We start from the raw sequence: 6675 nt of genomic DNA on the forward strand, positions 1-6675 counted from the left end.
CCTGCTCGTCTTCCACGGTGTGTGTGAATCTGAAAGTATAACTGCTGCAGTATTGACATTCGCAAGGAAGAGTGCTGTGCTCTCATAGGAACACCTACAAACAGAAGCCTGAGGCGTCTTCTGGTGGTAACTCTGAGATAAGAGAGAGAGTGGGTTTAAAGTCATGCGGATTCATGTTTATCCTCGAATCTGATGAAGACAGTCTGACGTGGAAGGTGCACACAGCAGATTGCCCAGGCAGTTTCCTTTCTGGTTCCTCTTCAGAGAGCACAGTTCTCTTGCAGGTGCGTGTGAGACCCTTTTGGCGTTATCAGCTGCCCAGCCGGCACAGCTCACCCTTCAGGGTAAGTTTGCTTCGATCAGCAAGGTAAGCGGGTTCGTAGAAGGAGTCAGTGAGCAGGAGGGACCTCCTGGAGCACGGAGGCTGCAGTGGCTGCAGCGAGCACACGTCTGTAGGAGGTACTGTCAGGGACACATTTCGATATCTCAGTTCAGAGTCATTTTTTAGGAGCTGAAACCTGGAATAATTCTGGTCCTGAAGAGCCTTAAATAAGGCTCTTATTATAAATAAGTATTTATTTATTTATACATGCCACTACACTTTAGTGTGCATTTTCGGAAGGGCTGCATTTTCTGGAAGGTTTTGTCAGGTGTGCCATTTTTGTATACACATTTCGAAGTTTCCCAAAGCTTTGCATAAGATTTGTTTAGGAGAGGCTGATACTGATCTTAACTGTAGTGTGGCTCAAACACTGAGAGAAGCATGCCTGGACAGAAATGGGTGCCCAGCATTGTACTTGGTTTCTAAGGTAGTTGGTATTCTGAAATAGGATGAAAATCAGGTTACCCGAGGTGTCAGTATTAGGGAGAACGTGAAAGCACATTATTTAAGTCGATGTTTTATTTATTTAAGGGTATACTAAATATATTCCATTGTCTCATCCAGATCCAGGATCCACCCTGCTCTCTCTGCTTAGTGGGATCTGACTTGTACGAAATATAGTCAAATGCTGGGAACTGTGGCCCATGGCCTGATCAGGGCCTGTGAACTAAGAATGGTTTTCACACTTTTAAATGTCTGTTTATTATTATTTTTTTTATTTTTGAAAGGATAAAGAATATGCAATAGAGACTATATATGCCCTGTGAAGTTTAAAATGTTTAGTATCTGAACCTTCATAAAAAACTTGTCAATTCTGATATTAATGATACTAATAATTATATTTGGTTCTCAATATGGAGTTTAGAATGTAAGTGAAACAAAAGAAGCATGGGACAGCACAAGGAGGAGGGTGCTAAATAAAGAGCGTGGGGTCCTTGCTGTGCCAGGGAAGTGGAGCATGTGTTGACTGGGTTCTCTGCTCATCTGGGGGCAGTGTGAGTAGGTGTGTCCTATTGGAGAAAATTCACAGACACTACACTTTGCCCTGTGTTACTGTGTTTTAGTTTTTACAAGTCTTCCAAAAGAAGATTAAACTAAGCTTCAGCACTGAAACAGGAAGTTACTCTGAAAGCAGGAGGATAAGGGGAGAGAGCAACAATGTATCCAGTGAGTGAAGTAAATGCTGGTGGTGTGGTAATGACCCAGTTTCTATGTTTTCTTGGAAAGCAGCAACCAAATGTTTTAGGGGACCTGAAAAACCCACAAACATGAAAGTGGGATAAATTTTGTTGCTTAGGTATGCCTAAAAGAGCTTTCATCAGTCAAATGTGCAGCCAAGGACAGGAAAACCGTGAAATCCCTCTGAAGAGATGGAAGAAGTATCAGAGCAAAGAGGCACTTAACCACTGAGCCACCTCCCTGGCCCTTTTTATTCTTTATTTTGTGACAGTATCGCTGAGTTGCTTAAGGCTGAGCTAAGTTGCTGAGGCTGGCCTTGAACTTGCCATGCTTCTGCCTTAGCCTCCCAAGGAGCTGGGATTGCAGGCCAGACTTGGCTTATTCTCACTACCACTGCCCTCACCCGTTTTTGTAGTGGGTGTTGAAGGCAGGGGCACACAACCACTGAGCTACAGCCATAATAAAATTGCCAGCATTATGGCTCTTGTGTTTGCGTACCATTTACTGAGGAAAATGCGGGTTTCTTGAATATTACCATGACAGTTCACCTGATAACCAAGAGGGCTAAAGCAGCTAAGGGGTGGGCGCACACAGCATGGACGTGCTGGACGAGGAGCGATTCACGTCCCAGGCTGGATCAGGCCACTCAACACTGCGATTCAACACCTATGAACAAGGATCAGGGTGTGGATCAGTGGTAGTGCCCTAGGCTCCCCCCCAGCATGCAACTGTGACAAGAGAAAACCTAGAACAGAACCTTTAATTGTTTATTTCCATAATTTTCCACATGACATTTTCAGACCACAGATGAATGCAGGTAACCAAAGCTGCAAGTAAAGGAGGAGTATTGGATTAATTTATGCTTCCGTTGACACCCTAAAGGAGGACACTGCATTTGCCAGTGCTGGTCAGCTCATTCCTTCTAATATCATAATACATAACACAGCAACGTGACCAATGAAAAATAAACTGCAGAACCCAGTGTAGGGGTGAGTGGGGTGATGGAAGAGAAGAGGAGCTAGGAAAGGGGGAAAACCACTGAACTTTTCTGACTGTCTTGGTTTCCGTTTGCCTGTCATGGTGGGACATCTTGCTGTGTGGAGTGTGACTCTAGTGCTTAGGAAGTGATAACAATTCCATACGATTTTACCTCAGACATTCACTTAAAAGGTGAAGCTAGACTGCTACAGTAGTAAGTAAAACAAAACCCTAAATGTTTAATTGAACACTTACTTTGGTCAAGATGTAAGAGTTAAGCAGTGGACAAGTTGCACAAAGTTCCTGTCTTACCATGACTTACAGAATAGAGGGCAAGATAACTGAGCAGGCAATGGCGAGCTGTTGGAGAGACAACATCTAGAGGACCTGGGGCCAGGGTTGGGGAAGGGTGATAGCGCAGAGAGGAGGAGGGTGAAAACGGAGGCTGAAAAGGTAGGTGGGCCTCTGGGCCAGGTCTTGCCCGAGGAGTTTATCTGATGAGAAGTCAGTGGAGGATTTAAAAGGGAAATGGGATATGATCAGATTAGCACCTCAGACGGATCGCCTGGGAGCAGTGCACCAAACCAGCGAAGGAGGAAGATGCACACTGTGTGTGCTGCAGTGCGGTGTGCTGTAGGATAACCTAGAACCACATGCTTTAAAAACATGGAATAATAGATGCTCAGTTTTTATCAAGAGAACGTCATGTACATACAATAAGGTCTGACAGTACACGCCTACAGTGTTTGGTTTCCAGGGCATTAGAATCTGAGGAAGAGGGGCTGGGGCTGTAGCTCCGAGTGCTTGCCCGGCCTGTGTGAGGCACCACATAGAGATAAACAAAGGCATACTGTCCATCTGTAACTACAAAAAAATTTTTTTCTTTTAAATCTGAGGAAGAAAAGCTTTCATTTCTCTGTTAAGGTAGAGGTTTACATTTTTGTCTCATGCATGTATTACTTTTATAATTAAAAACTACTGGAGAAGTTTTATTTATTTTCTTTAAAATATTTTTGATATTTATTGTTTAGTTGTAGACAGACACAATGCCTTTATTTTATTTATTTATTTTTGTGTGGTGCTGAGGATCGAACCCAGGGTCTCACATGTGCTAGATAAGCGCTCTGCCACTGAGCCACAACCCCAGGCCAGTTTTATTTATTTTAACAATAGAAGTACACCATGGCAGCTGTGTCGAAAACAGTGGGACAAAGTAGAACTGTAGCCAGGGAACCTAGTTACGAGGCTGTAATGAAATTCAGGTGAGCCGTGCTGGGTGCGTCTAGCTGCAGCCGCACCGAGGTCACTGGGCCAGAATTGGTGTACAAACTCCCAACCAAGCAGAGCACAGCCCTTGCTGAGAACTAGAGACAGCCGTACCCACGGACCGCATGCATTTGGGTCATCTGCTAAATACCAACGGCTGCTGCTGCACCCACCAGGCTGCTAACCCTCATGAACAAAGGAAAGCATGATCTCACAAGATGCTTGCAGGCTCTCCTTCCAAGCTGTGTATGAGTCCTGTTAGACCCAAGTGTCCACAACCTTACAAGCTGCCGGGGTCTTATGTCTCCTCCCTCTAAATCCTGTTTTCACTGGCACACTCCCCTCTGGCCTCATCAGTCTTCAGCCCTTCTGGAGGCTGGCCACGGTGTTTGACATTCCCCGTAATGTCAACTGCTTTCCTGTCATTTCCTCATCGGCTGTCTCCCGTGAGAAAGATGACGCAACCTGGTGACCACCACGCCCAAAGGCCGTCCACATTCCCATATGTTTCGTGTGTCTGTAGCTTCACCAGAAGGGGTCAGTGTCCTTCCTCCGGACGTTGTTTCTGAGCATTGCAGCTTTACAGAATCCACTTTGGAGTGCATGCCTCTGGCGATACCACTTTCTCCTCTTCCTGGCTGCTCTCTCGTATTTCATTCCTTGCTTTTGGCAGATAATTGTTCCAGGAAACCTACTACCCCATGCTTATGTTCTTCAGCCAGGAAGAGGGCACAAGGCCTCTCCTGGCCACAAGGAAGCTTGGATAGAGTTTTGGGACTGCACACAATGCGACTGTAAACAAAACAGTGTTCCACCACTAAAAGAGGAGGAGGAAGTATATTTTCAGTTAGCAACTACTAGTTTCTGACACAGGGGCTAGAAAGTACTCATATGATGAATGAGCTGGGAGGGATGGCTCACATCTGTAAACCTGGAGACTCAGGAGGCTGAGACAGGAGGATTGCAAGTTTGAGGCCAACTTCAGCAATTTTGCAAGGCCCTAAGCAACTCAGACCTGTTTCAAACAAGGGGGTAGGTGAGTGGGGATGTAATTAAGTGGTAAAGCATCCCCCAAAATGAAACAAACAAAAAAATGAACAACAAAACCAGCATTATATATACTTAAATACTCCAAATACAGAGCATTTTTTGTGTGTGTGGTGCTGGGGATTTGAACCCAGGGCCTATGTGCTTAGGAGGCAAGCACTCAACCAGCTGAGCTATATCCCCAGCCCAGCATTTAACTTAGATACGAGTAAACAGGTAGTCGAACCCAGGCGCCACATGCCTCCTTTATGGAAGTGGCCTTTCTGGTAGCAAACACCAATTCTCTATTTGTGCTCAAAATACCTCCATTCCCTTCTTAGGAACAAATGCTATGGCTGTAAGAGCTACATCCCCCAGCCCTTTTATTTTTTATTTTGAGACTTATTTGCCAAGCTGGCTTCCAATTTATGACGCTTCTGCCTCTGCCTCCTGAGTCAGGTGTGTACCACCACAACTGGCTCTGCTCCACCTTCATTTGAGCAGAACAGACCCCTGGACGGCAGTGACTGGTGGGGGCAGAGTGTCAGAGTGGGAGGCTGCCCGGCTCAACTGTCCTTCTTTTTCTTTGTATCTGATCTCTCCATCCAGCATCTACTACACTTAGATGGATGTAATGCTCAGACTTTAAAAGTGATTTCCCCTGGACACCAAATCTCTCCCCAGCTACTACCCTTCCTATTATGTTCAGATATATTCAGGCACTTCTCACCCCTTAAATGATCTTCATGTGGCCATAAATACTCACTTTTAAAGACCCCACCTAATTTGATCCCTAACTAACACTGGCAATGACTCACTTCATATTGTTTTGAACCAATAGTTTGTCTTGGTTTGGTGAAATGTCACTCTTCCTGGCTTCCCTGTTACCCACTGTGCTTCCTTGCTTGATACTATTTCAAATACACGCTGTCACGGTCAGCAGCAGATACTCTCTCTTCCCCACATTTCCTTCTGCAATCGTGGTCACCTTCACAAACCTTATTTCGATCCATCCACTGATGTTGCTGCAATTTTTGTCTTCTATTCCAGACACCTCAGGTCTAGAACTGCACATGGACCGTTTTTCTATGAAGCTGACGTGACTGAAACTGCAGCTACTGCCTCTTTCTTCCATCATATGTCCCTCCTCCTATATTTTTTCCTAATAAATTAGGGAACAATTTGTATCTGTGAGACCAAGAAGTAATATCTCGAGTTTCACTTTGCATTTAACACTGGTAATTTGCCATGTCCGAAAATTTTCTGGATTTCTGGTGTTGAAATTTTGGAATTCCCTTGCTTTACTGATGTCTTGTTTCCAAATGACTTCAGCTCTGTCTTCATCTCCTGCCCAAGCACAAAAATCAAAGTGACTTCAGCTCTGTCTTCACCTCCTGCCCAAGCACAAAAATCAAAGTGACTTCAGCTCTGTCTTCACCTCCTGCCCAAGCACAAAAATCAAAGTGACTTCAGCTCTGTCTTCACCTCCTGCCCAAGCACAAAAATCAAAGTGACTTCAGCTCTGTCTTCACCTCCTGCCCAAGCACAAAAATCAAAGTGACTTCAGCTCTGTCTTCACCTCCTGCCCAAGCACAAAAATCAAAGTGACTTCAGCTCTGTCTTCACCTCCTGCCCAAGCACAAAAATCAAAGTGACTTCAGCTCTGTCTTCACCTCCTGCCCAAGCACAAAAATCAAAGGGATTTCAGCTTTGTCTTCACCTCCTGCCCAAGCACAGAAATCCTGCCCTGCCTATACCCCTCTTCCATCTTCCTTTTTCAGGTTCCTTTGCAGATACATACACTTAACATTAAACTCCAACGACTGTTTAAAAAAACGAAGTCA

The sequence above is a fragment of the Sciurus vulgaris genome (genome assembly GCF_902686455.1).
Source record: "Sciurus vulgaris genome assembly, chromosome: 8".
NCBI classification, from domain to species: domain Eukaryota; kingdom Metazoa; phylum Chordata; class Mammalia; order Rodentia; family Sciuridae; genus Sciurus; species Sciurus vulgaris.